We start from the raw sequence: 17,412 nt of genomic DNA, 5'->3' as shown, positions 1-17,412 counted from the left end.
TGATGATCTTTGTTGTTGTTTAAGTTATTTCTTACCTATGTGCAGGGAAAAAAGCGTAAACTGTAAGTATACAGCTCAGTAAAATTTTGCAAACTCAAGTCACATGTAGCTAGCACCTGGGTTCAAGAAACCAAACCTTCAGCATTTTTAAGTTTCCTATATGTCTCCCTCCTTTGGGGTAACAACTCTTCTGACTTCTACAAACATAGAATAATTTTGCCTTTTTTATTTTTTTTATCTATTTTTTTTTAAAGATTTTATTTATTTATTTGACAGAGACAGCCAGAGAGAAGGGGAACACAAGCAGGGGGAGTGGGAGAGGGAGAAGCAGGCTCCCAGCGGAGGAGCCTGATGCGGGGCTCGATCCCATACCACCGGGATCACCCCCTGAGCCAAACGCAGATGCTTAACCGCTGTGCCACCCAGGCGCCCCAATTTTGCCTTTTTTAAACCTTTGTACCAATAGAGTTATAGAATATGTCCCTTTTTGTGTCTGCCTTTTTACTCAACATTATGTTTGTGAGTTTCACCCATATTATTGCCCATAGCCATGATGATCCTTTGATGTTAAATTCACCTAATTTCCTTCAGAACAAATTACTTGGAAAGGTTCATTGAGACTCCAAAATATTCTTCACATGATTTATTGAATAAGCCACCTCCCGTGGTTAGTATGAAAATAATCCATACCTGAAGGATTTGTTTGGGAATTTTGATTCAGAAGACTGACATTGTTGAAGGCAAATGATAGGATTTTGGTCTTGCAGGACTGGTTGGCCAAGTCATCAAATTTGAGCTAAATAAATTTATGTTCTTTTACAGATTTTATTTGTAAGTAATCTCTATATCCAACGTGGGGCTTGAACTCACAACTCTGAGATCAAGAGTCACCTGCTCTACCGACTGAGCCAGCTGGGCGCCCCCTGAACTGAATAAATTGAAATGTTTATAACATTTAACAAACATAAGAGATTGAATCCCTTATCTAGATTTTTCTTTCCGGGATTTTTTTTTTTCCTGGGATCTTTTTATTTTGGGAACTGCTTATGACTTTTCCTCCTATTTAAACTTCTTTTTTTCTCTTTCTCATCTAATGTTCAGGACTGTAGGCCAACCTCTTTCTTCACTGAAGAATGTCTAAGTATAAGACCAAACATATAGCTAAGGATGAAGTAGTGCTTTTATACCTACAAGTGTTAGAAAGTACCCAGTTTCCTTGGCAATTTCTTTTCTCCCCGAACACTCAAACAAACTAGTGGAATGCTTGCTAAACATGGCAAAGTACCTTGCACAGAAATTTGTTCTCTGGAATTTCTTTTTCTGGACCAACAAGGTTTGCCCTTCACAGTAAGGCAGGAGGATGGTCTTTGTGGACCAGGTATCTTGCTGCAGCTCTGAAAGGGGGAAGGGTGCAGGTCTCCTGCTGTGCTCTCTTCCCCAAAATAAGCCTCACAGAGTAACTAGGGTATGAGGTCAGTATCTTGGTTTGAGGCCAACCAGATCAAAAGCATTGATAACAGAGGCTCTGACATTTAAACTACGCACAACAAACATAATAACCAAGAAATGTGCTTCTTTCCCTAGATAAGTACTCCCCTGTGCCCATAAAATTAGCGATGATGTTTAGTCTTTAGATCAGAAATCTCTAAAAATGATTTGTTTGAAAAGTGTATCCCAGGGGCGCCTGGGTGGCTCAGATGGTTCAGCATCTGCTTTCAGCTTGGGTCGTGATCTCCAAGTCCTGGGATGGAGCCCCATGTCGGGCTCCCAGCTCAGTGGGGAGTCTGCGTCTCCCTCTCCCTCTGCCTCTCCCCCTGCTTGTGTGAGCTCTGCCTCTTTCTCTCTCAAATGAATAAATAAAATCTTAAAAAGAAAAAAAAGAAAGAAAGAAAAATGTGTCCCCAACCAAACAGTCAGGCAGAAACCAATTACTTCTGCAGGTTTCTAGAACTTAAGCATTGCTCCAGCTTCCTCTGTGATTCCCTTAACATCCCACATTTTACGAGAAAGGTCATCAGACCCCTGACAGTTCCAAGGGGGAAAAAAGTACTGCTTTTAAATGCTTAAAAACTGTACATTTTCTCAGTTCGTTGAGAAAAATAGAGAGGAAATGTAGAGTTTGGTCATGGAAATTAAGCACAGCTTTTCCAAGATGTACGTCTTCTCTTGCTTATCACAGAAATAAGCATTCTGTGATGAAAGTGTTTGCACAAATTATTTTTTCTAGGATTTATATACAGTGGGAAACCTTGAAGAAAATTTTTTGTGAAATGCCATTTACTCCCTCCGCCTGCCTATGTGATGTCATGCCCTGCCTTGAACTCGATGTTGTGGTAATAGCAAAGTGTTGTACTTACATCACCTTTGCTCTTGCTGTTCTTTCTGCCTGGGACAGTGGTCCTGAGCCATTGCATTTTCTTCTGCGGCTCCTTCTTGCTTCACCTTCCAGACTCCGCTTAGGTGTCATCTCCTGCCTGTATTTGGACCTCTGGTTTGACGTAATTGCCCCTTCTCTCTGTCCTCACAGCTCCCTGTGCCAATCTCTGTCTTAAACCTTATTCTGAGGGACACCTGGGTGGCTCAGTCTGTTGGGCATCTGCCTTCGGCTCAGGTCGTGATCCCAAGACCCTGGGATTGAGCCCCGTTTCTCCCTCTCCCTCTGCCCCTCCGCCCCCACTCATGTGCGCGCTCGCGCGCGCGCTCTCTCTCTCTCTCTCTCTCTCTCTCTCTCTCGGGTGAATGGATAAAATCTTTAACCTTATTCTGTTACAGTGACATTAAAATTTTTCTTGGTATGCATCTCTCCCATCAGCATATACACTCCTTGAAAGCAAATTATTAATAAGAATGATTATGTGACCCTTTTTTTAGTTTTCTTTCAGAAATCATAATATTAGCTCATTTCTAAACTTTAAGTTAATTAATCCATGGAAAACATGTAGCTTTGTGAAATGCACATTATCCTTATTTTGTCTACTATTAAATAGAAACCATTTAAATTTTTAAAATTTTTAAACATTTTTTATTTTTAAAAGATTTTAATTAATTAATTAGAGAGAAAGCAAGAGCAGGGGAGGAGCAGAGGGAGAGGGAGAGAGAGCATCTCAAGCAGACTCCATATTCATGCTGAGTCTGCTCGGGAGTCTCTCTCCCTCTCCCTCTGCCCCTCCCCCAGCTCAAGCACGTGTGCGCACTCTCTCTCCTTCAATAAATAAATAAATAAATAGGGGCGCCTGGGTAGCTCAGTCAGTTAAGCATCTGCCTTTGACTCAGGTCATGATCTCAGGGTTCTGGGATCGAGCCCCACATTGGGCTCCTTGCTCTGTGGGGAGCCTGCTTCTCCCTCTTCCACAGCCTGCCGCTCCCCCTGCTTGTGCTTACTCTTTCTCTCTCTCTGTCAAATAAACAAATAAAATCTTAAATAAATAAATAAATAAAATCTTAAAAAAAAAGAAAAGAAAAGAAAATAGCATTCTTTATACTATAAAGCCTTCATTTTTTAAAAGTGAACTCTACCCCCAATGTGAGGCTTGAACTCACCACCTCAAGATCAAGAGTTGCATGCTCTACTGATTGAACCACCAGGCACCCCTAAAGCCTTCATTTTAATAAACCAACTCAGTATTACCTTGATATATATTGAAGAAGAATGTGGTTCAGATCGTTGGTTTTTAATCTTTTAGGACATAGATGCATTTTAGAAGATAATGAACTATGAGTTTTTCAGAAAAAAAAAAAAAAGACATATACAGTTGACCCTTGAACAACATAGTTTAAACTACATAGATCCATTTATATTCAGATTTTTTAAAATAAATACAGTACAGTACTATAAAGGTATTTCCTCTTCCTAAATGATTTCTGAATAACATTTTCTTTTCTCTGGCTTACTTTATTGTAAGATTATAGTATAGAATTCATGTAACATACAACGTATGTATTACCGACTGTTGATGTTACTGGTAAGGCTTCCAGTCAACAGTAGGCTATTAGTAGTTCAGTTTTCAGGGAGTCAGACGTTAATATGCAGATATTTGACTGCACGCAGGTCAGCACCCCAATCTCCGCGTTGTTCAGGGATCAGTTGTACACATATGTACAAAATGTACCTGGTTTAACATCCTCTGTCTCCATCCCCTGAACATGTACGTAAGCCTCAGGTTAAAAACTGGTTTAGGGGGGCGTCTGGGTGGCTCAGTCGTTAAGCGTCTGCCTTCAGCTCAGGGTGTGATCCCAGGGTCCTGGGATCGAGCCCGGCATTGGGCTCCCTGCTCCCCTGGGAGCCTGCTTCTTCCTCTCCCACTCCCCCTGCTTGTGTTCCCTCTCTCACTGGCTGTCTCTCTGTCGAATAAATAAATAAAATCTTAAAAAAAAAAAAAAACTGGTTTAGAACAACGTATAAGGAAATACATTAAGGAAAATCATAAAGGAAATAAATAGATCTGAAACTCTAACAATTCTTAAGAGTGCTTTTTTTTTTTAATCTTTTCCTAACTCTGCTTATAGAAAAGTCCCCAAATTCTGTTACAACTCTTTTATTTAAGGGGCTGAAAGTTCCTTGGGTTTCCTACAGCTCTTGGTTGCTTAGAGAAAAAAACCTATGCTTCCAATATTATTGCCCTATGAATACACTTTATCTGGGACTGCTTTCTTGTGTGCAAAAGGTCTTTGGTCACTAACTTTCAGTTGTCTTTCCCTTTTCAGGTCACCACGAGAACTTGGGTAATTTGGGGCCATGGCTCTGGTGTTAGACATCAGGCCTGGGAGCTGCTGTTGTGAGCCAGCTCGTAGGAGCCAGGAAATGTACCGCCACGGCCAGGGCTCACCCAGAGAGTGTGAGTCAACAAGGCATAGGTCAGAGTGGCAATCTGAAAGGAGAAAAGTAGAGATATTTTTAAAAGCCAGGCATCTGGTCTGACCGGAAGGATAGGACAAATCTTGATTCTGAGGAGGATTCTTGCCTTAGTCATAAACCTCATAATGCTTCCTGCTGAGGTAAAGCCTAGAAAAGCATTCTGCAGCCGTGGAGCCAGAATCCAGAGGTTAGCTAGCCTAGAACCTGCAAGGAAGCGGTGACCCTGGAAGCCCGTGGGTGGAAAATGAGGCCTGATGCTGACACTCGTGTTTTGTTCTCAACTGGCAAGGTAGAAGAAAGCCAAAATGCTTTCACTGAGTATTTGCTGTAAAACTTTTTATGATGAGCTTTTTCCAATCGGCAGAAGTTTCACAATTGCTCTCCTGTCTTTGAAGTTTTTGGTCTGCTGATGAGTGCCTTGTAGTTTGCATACAGTTGGGATTTTTACTACCTGGAGTGGTTTTCTTTTCTTTTCTTTTTTCTTTTCTTTCTTCTTCTTTTCTTTCTTTCTTTCTTTTTTTCTTTCTTTCTTTCTTTCTTTTTTCTTTCTTTTTTCTTTCTTCTTTCTTTTTTCTTTCTTTCTTTCTTTTTCTTTCTTTCTTTCTTTTTTAGATTTTATTTTTTTAAGATAATCTCTACACCCAACGTGGGCTTAAACCTAACAACCCTGAGATAAAGAGTCACATGCTCCACTGAGTGAGCCGGCCAGGTGCCCCGCAACCTGGAACAGTTTTATAGCCTGGTTGCTAGAAGAAAATTAGTGAAACAAATTTGCTTTTAAAGGTACTGTATGCGTTTCCTGCTCCTGAATTTGACTGTCTATTTAAGACAAAGACTCATGGTCAAGCGACCTATTTGACCCAAGAGGAGAACGGAGAGTGGAAGGATGGAGGGTAGACCTAGGCTAATGTCTGTTTATGACTTTATGACCACGCCGTGTTACGGTCCCCCAGTATTGAAGGTCTGCCTCGGTTTTGTAACAGACCTATACACCCTCTATGCTAGAAACTGTGCTAAACACTATAATTAATCCTCCCGACAACCCTAAAGTTGGCTGTTTATCCCTGAAGAAACTAAAGGTTGAAGAAGAGAACTAACCTGACCGGTATCAAAACACTAGTTAATGAAGGGGTGCCTGGCTGGCTCAATCAAAGAGCATGCAACTCTTGATCTCCGGGTGGTGAGTTGGAGCCCCACACTGGGTGTAGAGATTAAAAAAAATACTAGTTAGTGAAGAAAATGGGATTTCATCCTTTTTTCCCCACTCCTATATTTAAGTGGAGAATTGCTCCTCAGCTCTGGCTTCTTCCGGTACAACTTCCCTCCTTTTCCACACAAGGAAATCTGGCTCAGATATACTGGTTGACACTGAGGTAATCCATTAGAGACCAATTAATGACCCACCAGAATATTATTTCACAAAGGGGGATATACCTTTTCAATAAATAGAGCCCCTCCTGTGGGTCAGAGAGCTTGGTGAGCAGTAAGAGGAGAGAACTGGATGTCCTCAAGGCATCTCATATCCAGACTAGAAGGCTTGCAAAAGTAAATACACCATGTAACCCAGTAATGATTAGAATATTCATGTCTGCCAAATATAATCTACCCTGGACAGTGCAAGATAAACACTGGTGAAATTTTGCCTCCTTCCAAAGTCATCATTTTTTGGACTCCAGGCAACTCAGGGCAGACGACTCTTCTTTTATTTACATTATCTTTAGTTGTTGTACTTCCCAGGATTACTGTATCTTTTAGAGCACTCAGCCCGAGGTGATTTTAGCTGCCATCATAGCTTCATGAGCATTGGATAGAATCCATTAGAATTTATAAACCATTAATCAGATGGGTTACTTTTGTAATCTCGTAACCTAATTCTTTGGGTTGATTTTTTTTTTAAGTTTATTTATTTATTTTGAAATCTCAACACCCAACGTGAGGCTCAAGCTCACCACGTAGAGATCAAAAGTCACACACTCTTCGGACCAAAATCGACTTTGGGTTGATTTTTGATGAGATTTTCGTCTTTAAATTCTGAAGAAGTGACCTCCTTCAAGTTGGCAGCCTTTATTCTCCCAAGCTGGTAGCATTTAGAACCTTCGCTGCTTGAAGACTTGAAGAGTATGGTCAAAACCAGTTAGGTAGCTAACACCCACCACCTACTTCAAGCAGTCATATTGTTCCATTTTATACTTAACAAATGGGTAGGTCACTCAAATGTTTTATGCATCTTTCTGGATATGTGACGTATTTTAACACAATGATCAAACAGAGAGGAAGAACATCTCTTTAGACCCTAACCTGTCCCAGGCTTACAAGGATAATGGATGGAAAGATTTCAGGGGAAATTAATGTTTGATTCTTTCTTCAGCCATAATAGCCTTTCCCCTATTCTATTCTAAAAGGAATGGATTCATCCTACTCCTGGGAACAGGTTTCTCTTTGCAACAGAAAGCTTTGCAAAGGAGCCAGCTGCACCAAGAGAGTCCTGAAGTTCCCAAATAACATGTTTTCCATCAGGAAGGCTTGCTCCAAGGCTGCGAAAGTTCATTTAACAGTGGGACGTGGCATAGTGGCAGGAACCCCGGGAGATTCTGGGGTCTCTTTCTAAGTTGGCCACTTGTAGCTTTGTACAGCTTGCCTACTTTGTGAATTGCTTGTGAAACTGAAATGAATTGTGTTTGAAAGTGTTTTGAAAACTGTAAAGTGCTATACAAATGTAAGTTTTACTTCCAAGGAAATCAATGAGCAATCATGGAAAAAGGAGTCAGTTGAAAGCATTTGGTGCATATGCTTTTTTAAACACCAAACATTAAATGCTCATGTTGATTGAACATTTACCCATGTGCCAGACACAGTTGTAGATGTTTTACATCTAATCTTCACAGTGTTCTAATAAGATAAATATTATTGTTCCCATTTTACGGATGAGAAACACTGAAGCACAGAAATGTTAAGTATCCTGCCTGAAGTAAAATACCTAGGTAATATACCTAACAAGTGATGAAGTGAAGCTAGGGTGCAAATCCAGGCGGCCGGGCTCCAAAGCCCAGACTACGCTGCTGGCATCATAATCCTTACTAACTGGATTGGTAGCCAGTCCAAGACATTCATTATGCCTGTCTCGAAAGGTTAAATGTCGTTGTAAGCGTTGGAAGGCTAAAATTGTGATGAATAAAGATACTTCCCAAGAAAAACAAGGATCCTTTCAGGATTTGGATTTGACCCCCAATGCCTAGTCTTCATATTTTGGGGTCCTACATAAACCCTACTTCTGTGGGGGTAAGTGTGGCCTTGAAACATGCATGAAAAGTCATCTCTTAAACACACTTACTTCATCAGCAAAATGGTGATGATGGCGTTTTAAGATCCATTTAGTTTGGGGCGCCTGGGTGGCTCAGTTGGTTAAGCACCTGCCTTCAGCTCGGGTCGTGGTCCTGGAGTCCCGGGATCTAGCCCCGCCTCACCTTGGGCTCCCTGCTCGGCTGGGAGTCTGCTTCTTCCTCTCCCTCTGCCTCTCCCCTCTGCTTGTGCTCTCACTTGCTCTCTCTCTCTCAAATAAATAAAATCTTAAAGGAAAAAAAAAAGATACAGTTAGGTTGAAAATGGTCAAATAAGAGGGCATAAAGGAAAAGCCTGGTAAATTAAAATGACAAATGAGTATTTTATGCCGAAGTCTATAATAAAATCAGGAATCAGTTAATATAGTTCTAGTAATTTTACTCTTTTTAGAAATTTATCTGCTAATGATTGGATCCAATTCTTTTCTTTGAGAGAAAAAAATATATCAAAGTCTTTCTATATGTCTGGCAGCATCTTTTCTTCAACATCAATTGGCAGATTTTTGTCTGATTAGTCTGATTTCTTTTTTAGTAATTTCATTTCTTTTGTTTTACCACTTCTATCTTCTCATGGCTTGATTTGGTATTTCTAGTCAAATGATATAAATTGTTTCTTTATATGTTATGAGAGGAAAGGGAGACAGAGCTGAAAGAATGAAAAATTCAAAGCTTCCCTTCCCTTAGGCACTAAGGCAACACCTTAACAATTTAATAATTTTTTTATTGTGAAAGTAACATATGACATTGGAAAAGTAGGAGGTACAGAAAAACATTAAGCTGACCAAAAACATGAAACATGTTCCTACTTAATAGAAAATTGAGTACCATATTTTAGACTTATGATTGCATCATAAACATGTTTGTTGAAACATAAATGTGAAACATAAAAATGTATTTTTGAGTATTTAAACTTACAGGTTTAGATATGGATGTGTCAAGATTATGTGAATTATTTAACCATTCACTGTAAGGTATTTAAGATGCCTTCAGTTTTAATTTTTTAAATTTATTTTTTATTTTTAAGATGCCTCCAGTTTTTAAATGGTGATAAGTAAATAACATTACAATGAACTTTTTTTTTTTTTTTAAGATTTTATTTTTAAGTAATCTCTACATCCAGGGTGGGGCTTGAACTCACAACCCCAAGATCAAGAGTTGCATGCTCCACTGACTGAGCCAGCCAGGCGTCTCCATAGTGCACTTCTTGGTGCATATCCTAAGAGAGATATATACCTAGAAGTGGAATTATTGGCTTAAAAAGTGCAAACATTTTAAAGTTTGTTTTTTTTTTTTTTAAAGATTTTTTAAATTTATTTATGAGATAGAGACAGCCAGCGAGAGAGGGAATGCAAGCAGGGGGAGTGGGAGAGGAAGAAGCAGGCTCACATCAGAGGAGCCTGATGTGGGGCTCGATCCCATAACGCCGGGATCACGCCCTGAGCCGAAGGCAGACGCTTAACCACTGTGCCACCCAGGCGCCCCCATTTTAAAGTTTTTGATATATCTTGCCAAATTACTTTTTTTAAAGGATGAATTAACGTTTACTTGCAACAGAAATGTACAAAGGGGCTTGGTTTTCATATTGGATGTTTTCATTTACAAATATTTACATTTATTTATGGTTTGCCCTTGTTTCATTTTAACAGCTCTTCATGTATGTACTATGTATTTTTAATGCTACGTACTTTTTTCTATGAATTTGACATCCTTTGCATGTTTTTTGATTAGGTTTTTTCTTTTTAAAAATTTTATTTATTTGAGAGAGAGAGTGAGCAAGCGAGAGAGCAGGAGCTGGGGAGGAGCAGAGAGAGAGGGAGAAGCAGACACCCTGCTGAGCAAGGAGCCTGATGCAGGGCTCAATCCAGGGATTCCCAAACCATGACCTGAGCTGAAGGCAGACGCTTAACCAACTGAGCCACCCACGTGCCCCTTCATTAGAGTTTCATATTGATTTCTTATCAAATTTTATTAGTCCTTTTGACTCAAATTTGTGACAGAAGTGTACAAGTACATAGCTTATATTTGTTTTGGTTATATCCTCATAATTTTCTTTATAATTGATTCTCTTGCCTCTAAGCTTAAAAAGTCATTCCTCATCTATGTAACCATTGGCGGAAAAAATTAGGTAGACCTATGTACTAACATAAAAGGATGCCCAAATTATACTGTTAAGAAAAAAGTAGTATCCTGCAAAACCATGTTTAATTATGATCCCATTTCTCTCCATCTGTCTTTATATATATATATATACCATATATATATCACATACACACATACACATCCATTTATTTATTCACTAATTATTTTTGAATGTCTCCTTTGTGGCAGAGATGTATCTTTGAACAAAACAGACCAAATTTGAGCCCTTATGGAACTCAAGTTTATTGGGAGGCCAACGACTTTTAAAAACCCACCAAATGATACATGTCAGGTAGTGAGAAGTGCTATGAACAGAACTAGAGCAGGGTAAGAAATGGAGAGTAAATGGTTTCCTCTTGATTCAGTGTTTGGAGAAGACCTAAGGTGGCATTCAGTTCAGTCAGAAAGTATTGAAATGAAGTAACTAGTATATTATTTTATATAAGAGTATGGATAGAGCCACCTGGGTAGCTCAGTCAGTTAAGTGTCCAACTCTTGATTTTGGCTCAGGTCCTGATCTCAGGGTCGTGGGATTAAGCCCCACCTTGGCTCCATGCTCAGCGAGGAGTCTGCTTGTCCTTCTCCCTCTGCTCCTGTCCCCCCTCCTTCCGCTCTCTCTCTCTCAAATAATAAATAAATAAATAAATAAATAAATAAATAAATAAATAAAATCTTTATTTAAAAAAGAATATGGATAGAAAATATTTGGAAGAATATTGACTGAAGTCTGTATTCACATCTCAGTGAATATTACCTACCGCTTTCTTGTCACCCAGAAAAAACCCCAGCAAAGCATCCAATGCTGGGCTTCTCCCTTACTCCCCATATCTAGTTAATCATCACATTTTTTGCCACTTATACACTCCTCAAATTTCTTTTCTCCTTGCCACTGTCTTCTCTTAAAAGTCGTTTTCACTTTTTGAAAAAATATATTATTATAGACAACTTGCAAAACTTGTACCTGTATTAGGCTGCAAAGAAAAATCTCAACAATTCTACGAAGCACGGAAACGTACCTGCCATACTCACAGACTAAAACAAGTAAAAGTTAAAAAATTAAATTTAAAAATTAAAACTATTCAGACATTCTCAATAACCTATCTCTAAACAATAACTGAATCAAAAAGTAAATGTAAACTACTCCAAGCTGCTTAGAATAACAATAGTAGTGAATAGAACCCATGGGATGTCGCCTAAACTATAAGCAGGGGGAAAACCTACAGTCTTAAAATTATCATTCATCAAGAAAGAATAGAAATCTACAAATCATATACTGTTTTAGAAGTTAGGGCAAAAACATCACAACTACAAGGTGTCCAGGACTAAGACTGTTGTGCCCTCTGTCTGCTGTCAAATGATCATTCACACAATTCATGAAGACTTTACGGCAGCACTTTTTTTTTTTAAGATTTTATTTATTCATTTAAGACAGAGCGATACAGAGAGAGAGAGCACAAGCAGGGGGAGAGGCGGAGGGAGAGGGAGAAGCAGACTCCCTGCTGAGATCATGAGCTGAGCTGAAGGCTTCACCATCGGAGCCACCCAGGCGCCCCAGGGCTGCACTTTTACTCAGCCAGTACCAGGTGCTGGATTGCAGAGGCAAACGAGAGATCTTCCCTCGTGGAACTTACGGGGTATGTGTGTATACAAGAGGGAAAACATCAGATATTATACATTTAAAAATTCAGTGTTGCGAAGAAGTACAAAGTGCTGTTCGGTATTCCTAGTGCATTATCACTTAACAGTACCCTCTATGGTCATTGTCTCCCGACCGCCTTTCTCTGAGTCTCCCTCTTTCACTGTGTCTCTCTGCCTGTCTTTTTCTATTTTTCTCCCTTTCCTCCTCTCGCTCTCTCTTTTCTCTCCCTTGTCCCTCTCCCCATTTGCTGAAGACACTAAGTTTCAATTATTTTGCCTCATCCTGAGCCTAGTGCTCTGCTTGATACATTGGCACTCAGTGGTGGCTATGGAATGAAGGAATCCCAGGAGTTTTATTTATTTATTTTTTAAAAGATTTTATTTATTTATTTGACAGAGATAGAGACAGCCAGCGAGAGAGGGAACACAAGCAGGGGGGAGTGGGAGAGGAAGAAGCAGGCTCACAGCAGAGGAGCCTGATGTGGGGCTCGATCCCATAACGCCGGGATCACGCCCTGAGCCGAAGGCAGACGCCTAACCGCTGTGCCACCCAGGTGCCCCCCCAGGAGTTTTAAAGAATCCTATATGGTAATTAAGTGGACATTCTGCCAGACAACCCGTAGATCACCATTTGAACATATATATACACATTTTTTAACTTTATTTACTTATTAAAGAGAAAGAGAGTGTGAGTGAGCGTGAGAAGAACCGGGAGCAGGAGCAGAGGGAGAGGGAAAGAGAGAATCTCAAGTAGACTCCCTGCCCAGTGCCGACCTGACAGGGGGCTTGATGCCGTGACTACCAGATCACGTCCCCAGCCGAAACCAAGAGTCGGATGCTCCACTGACTAAGCCCCCAGGTGCCCCATAGATTACCATTTGACTTCTATTTATTTAAAGAAAAATCTAGAAGAGAATCTAGGAACTATAGAATATATAGAGAATACAAAATAACCATAGATACAGCTTAGACAAGCTAGTAGACTGTTTAAGCAGTATTAGATCAACTCAAATTCTAAGAAGGATAGTTTGGGCAGGGGAAAATCATACCTAACTCACCTTAGAATGCTTGAGTGAGATCTTTTAGTAGGAGTACTTGGAGAAATCAACAGATGGAATTTACTTTGATTTGTTACAGACTTTCGATAAACTGAAGAGTGGGTTATGTATAAAAGAAAAAGTCGTAAGAAAAGAGGTGGAAATAACATAAAGACTAGATCAGGTAGGCCTTGTAGGCCAGTCAGGACTTGGAATTTTATTTTATTTTGTTTAAGATTTTATTTATTTATTTGACAGAGAGTGAGCACAAGTAGGGGGAGCAGCAGACAGAGGGACAGGGAGAAGCAGGCTCCCCACTGAGCAGAGAGCCCCATGTGGGGCTCGATCCCAGGACCCTGAGGTCATGACCTGAGCTAAAGGCAGACACTTAACCAACTGAACCACCCAGGCACCCCAGGACTTGGAATTTGATTGTGTTGCCTTTGGAAGGTTTTGAAATGTCATCTGATTGTAGCTATGAAGGATCTGGTTGCTGTGCCTGTGAGATTAGACTGCTGTGGGATGTGTGGATGCATCGAGACCAGTGGAAGGCTGTTGCAGTAGGCGATGGTGGCCTGGACTATGGTAATAGTAGTAATAGTGATGAGCAGTGTTTAATCCAGATTAAATATTGATGGTAGGGGGAATAGAAGTTTATTGATGATTGGCTGTGTAGTATGAGAGTCAAGTTTGACTTAAAGGTTTTTGGCTTGAGTCACTGAATCATTGCAATACACACTGGTCTCCCAGCCTTACAGTCTATTAGGGGAGAGGATGTTTTGTGGAGGTTGTATTTGAAGGGCAGGGACATTAGGAGGCTGCTGCAATCATTCTGGAAAGATGAAAGGGGCCTCAACCTGGGCAGATGCTCTAAGTATGGAGAGGCATTCAAAGGGCACAGACTTGAGCGATATTCAGGAAGTAAAAATCACCACTTAGGAAAACAGTTTATTATTATTATTTATTATTATTATGGTTTTTTACTAAATTGAAGATAGCTGAATCTTTTTTCCCAGTAACTCACTTATTGGTATTGATCCTAGAGCAGGGGTTGCCTGAGGCCTATTTTTGGATAGCCCTAGAGCTAAGCGAAAAATGTTTCTACTTTTTTTGAGAGAGAGCAGGGAAGGAGGGAGCGGCAGAGGGAGAGAATCTTTTCTTTTTTTAAAAGATTTTATTTATTTATTTGACAGAGAGAGCAAGAGAGCACAAGCAGGGGAAACGGCAGAGGGAGAGGGAAAAGCAGGATCCCCACTGAGCAGGGTGCCTGACGTGGGGCTTGATCCCAGGACCCTGGGATCATGATCTGAGCCAAAGGCAGACGCCCAACTGACTGAGCCATCCAGGCGTCCCTCTTTTTTTTTTTTTTTTTTTTTTAAGATTTATTTATTTTAGGGGCGTCTGCCTTTGGCTCAGGTCATGATCTCTAGGTCCTGGGATTGACCCCCATATCAGGTTCCCAGCTCATCCGGGAATCTGCTTCTCCCTCTCCCTCTGCCTCTCCCCGTTTGTTCTCTGTCTCTGTCTCTCTCTCAAACGAATAAATAAAATCTTAAAAAAAAAAAGATTTATTTTAGAGAGCTCGAGTGGAGGGAAGGGGAGAGGGAGAGGAAGAGGAAGAGAGAGAACCTCAAGCAAACTGCCCGCTGAGTGCAAGAGCCCAAGGCTGGGCTCCATCCCACAACCCTAAGATCATGACCTGAGCGGAAACCAAGAGTCTGATGCTCAACCAACTGAGTCACCCAGGTGCCCCTGTTTCTTTACATTTTTAATGGATTTCGAAAGGGGGTAGGGTGGGATATGTAAAAAGACCATTTGTGGCCCTCAAAACTTAAGATATTCACTCTCTGGCCCTTTACAGTGTAAGTTTGTCGACTCGACCCATAAGTCAGTGGTTTTGTTTTGTTTTGTTTTTAAGATTTTTAAGTAATCTCTACACCCAGTGTGGGGCTTGAACTCACGACCCCATCAAGAGTTGCATGCTTCACTGACTGAGCCAGCCAGGCACCCCAGTCAGTGGGTTTTTAAAGTGTGGTTAGGAGAGGAGCAATAGCATCATCACCTGGGAACTTGTTAGAAATGTAAATTCTCAGGCCTCAACACAGACGTGATGAATCAGAAACCCTGGGAGTGGGGCTCAGCAATCTGTAGCTTAACAAGCACTCCGGGTGATTCTGATGTAGGTTAATTTCTGAGAACCATTGCTCTAAAGAAACTTTTATACCTATGCACCAGGATCTGTTATTGGAAAGAATAACAGTGGCTGTGAATAAGAATCCCAAACCGGAAACAATCGAAATATCAAATCAGCAGTAGAGGAGATAGATAGATAGATAGATAGATAGATAGATAAACAAACCCAAGCTGGAAACAATCGAAATATCAAATCAGCAGTAGAGGAGATAGATAGATAGATGGATAAATAAATAAATTGTGGCAATTAATACAGTGAGAGTATTCTACAGCCTGTGGTTAAGGCCATGGAGTATAATGGTGGATGGCTTGTATTTGATCCAGCTCCACCCAAAACAGTAGCTATGTGACCTTGGAAAGATACTTGATCTCTGTAAACTTCAACTTCTTCATCTGTAAAATGGACATAAGATAGTAACTACTCTATAGGGTTATTGTTATGCTTAAACAATTACATAAAGTAATTTGAAGACTGTCTAGTACAGAAGTATTAAAGGGAAATCTGCATGTAATATGTTATGCTTCAAAGGAAAAAAAACACGTCAAAGTTCATTTCATAAACGTTATGGTCTGCTCAAATATTTTTCACGTAACAAAATGATTAAGGAAACTAAGGTAAAAACAGTGACGTTTTTGGAGGTTCAGATGTTGGCAATGCCTCTCTAAACCTTGGTTTTCATATGTGGAAAGTACCTTATAATTGCTCTTAAAACTGATGAAATGTCTATTCCCACATTATGTTTGGTACATGGGCACGTAATAAATGTGTTCTTTCCTTTTCTAATTGCCCTTTCATTTCTTTCATCATTTTCTCAGCCCTTCCTTCCAAAAATGCCTCTGGTCTTGATATTCTTTTGACAAACATTGCCAGAACTAAGGTCCAAAGTGGCTTCCTTGACTGTAAGGAGATTTGGCTTTTTCCATGAATCAAGGTCACGAGAGTCAGTGTCTAGTGTTTTCCCAGCTATGCCCTGGGGCCAAGTCTGGGCCTAGATCTAGGACAGGGCTGTAATCCTGGTATCTCCTGGGATTTCAGCCTTTCAGTGGCCTTAGTATGTAAAACGCTTAGTATGTATTTAGCAACACCTAAATACAGAACAGGCACACAAAGAAATAAGATTCTTTTCCCCTCTGTGCAGGCCGCATTAAATTTTTCCACATCCTAGGGCCTAGCACCTAGGCGGCTCCATAACATATATTGCTTTGAGCTGTTAGGGTGAATTTGACCTTCTCCGTGGAGTTTAATACCTCCATTTCCTAGGATGGGTTAATAAACAATATAGGTGAGTTTAGGGTGCAAACAGCTGAAACCACTGGCTGCATTTTATGGTCTAGTGAAGCAACCTGCACACACCTAGTTCAAAGAAAAAATGACTAAATTTCTTCCCTTTTAACATTAATAATCAAAAGGACCAGAAATATCGCTCTCCAAAAGACACCGCAAAAGACACTGCGCTGCAGCCAACCGGTTCCTGTTCGGGCGCGATCTCGAAGGGCGGCAAGGCCAGAGCCGTAGGGCAGTAGAAAGGCAGCCTCCTTGTGACGTCAAATCAGCGGACTCTCGCCGCGGCTTCAGGCCGGTTCCGGTTCCCCGGCTTTCTGGGCGCGAGAGTACGTGAGCGCGGCGGCGTTCTGCGCGTGCTCCGCAGAGAAACGCGAGAAGGTTGGGTCTAGCTCGCGAAGGAGATGCGTGATTGGCTAAAGCCGTGCTGGGGGGTTCCCCAGCCCTTTCGGCAGGGGTAAAACAATAAGAGGGGGCGGCGGCAAAGGGGGCGGGACGTCCGTGTTCCTTGTCGCTCGCCGCAGAGCCTGGCGCCCGGGAGGAGGTGGTTGTAAGGGAAACGAGCTCGCGGCTCTCCGGCTTCCGAGGCTTGAGGTTTGTCGGAGGGAGGGTGCGGCGAGCGAGAAGAATCCGCTGCAGCCTGTCCTCGGCGACTCTCCTGCTGACCTCCGCGCGACGTACCCGCCGCCGCTGTTGGTTGGAGGTGTGTACGGGGGCCGGGAAGGGAGGTCTGTGTGGTGGTCGGAAGGGGACATTCCCTTCGCGCGCCGCGGCTCGAGGCAACCGTCCTGTGCGTGAGCCGTAGTGTCGGAGGTGTCGCGGCAGAGAGAGACATTGTTCTTGCCGGCTGCCTACGCTGCCGTGTGTGCGTGAAAGAAGTCAAGCCTTTCCTCTCAGGTGAGGGATGGGAGGCCGCGTGGGAAGGGAGGT

The 17,412-nt window shown here is 41.4% G+C and overlaps 1 protein-coding gene across 6 annotated transcripts in view; it reads left to right on the top strand.

Moving 5' to 3' along the window:
• The window catches only part of G3BP2 (G3BP stress granule assembly factor 2), an 80,449-nt gene that overhangs the window by 30,183 nt on the left and 32,854 nt on the right, over window positions 1-17,412 (top strand). For 2 of the 6 annotated variants that reach the window (XM_026509948.4, XM_026509947.4), the window contains exon 1: window positions 13,233-17,185. The exons of 2 other annotated variants lie outside the window; for them this stretch is intronic. The gene's annotated coding sequence lies outside the window, so the exon portion shown is untranslated. Of the gene's footprint in view, window positions 1-13,232; window positions 17,380-17,412 lie in introns of those variants that run through there. 2 more of the 6 variants (XM_048211836.2, XM_044388180.3) reach the window with 2 other exon arrangements.

This window comes from Ursus arctos, unplaced genomic scaffold (genome assembly GCF_023065955.2).
Source record: "Ursus arctos isolate Adak ecotype North America unplaced genomic scaffold, UrsArc2.0 scaffold_9, whole genome shotgun sequence".
Taxonomy (NCBI): domain Eukaryota; kingdom Metazoa; phylum Chordata; class Mammalia; order Carnivora; family Ursidae; genus Ursus; species Ursus arctos.
Note: the sequence above shows the minus strand (reverse complement) of the source record. Positions and strands in the feature narration are given on the sequence as shown.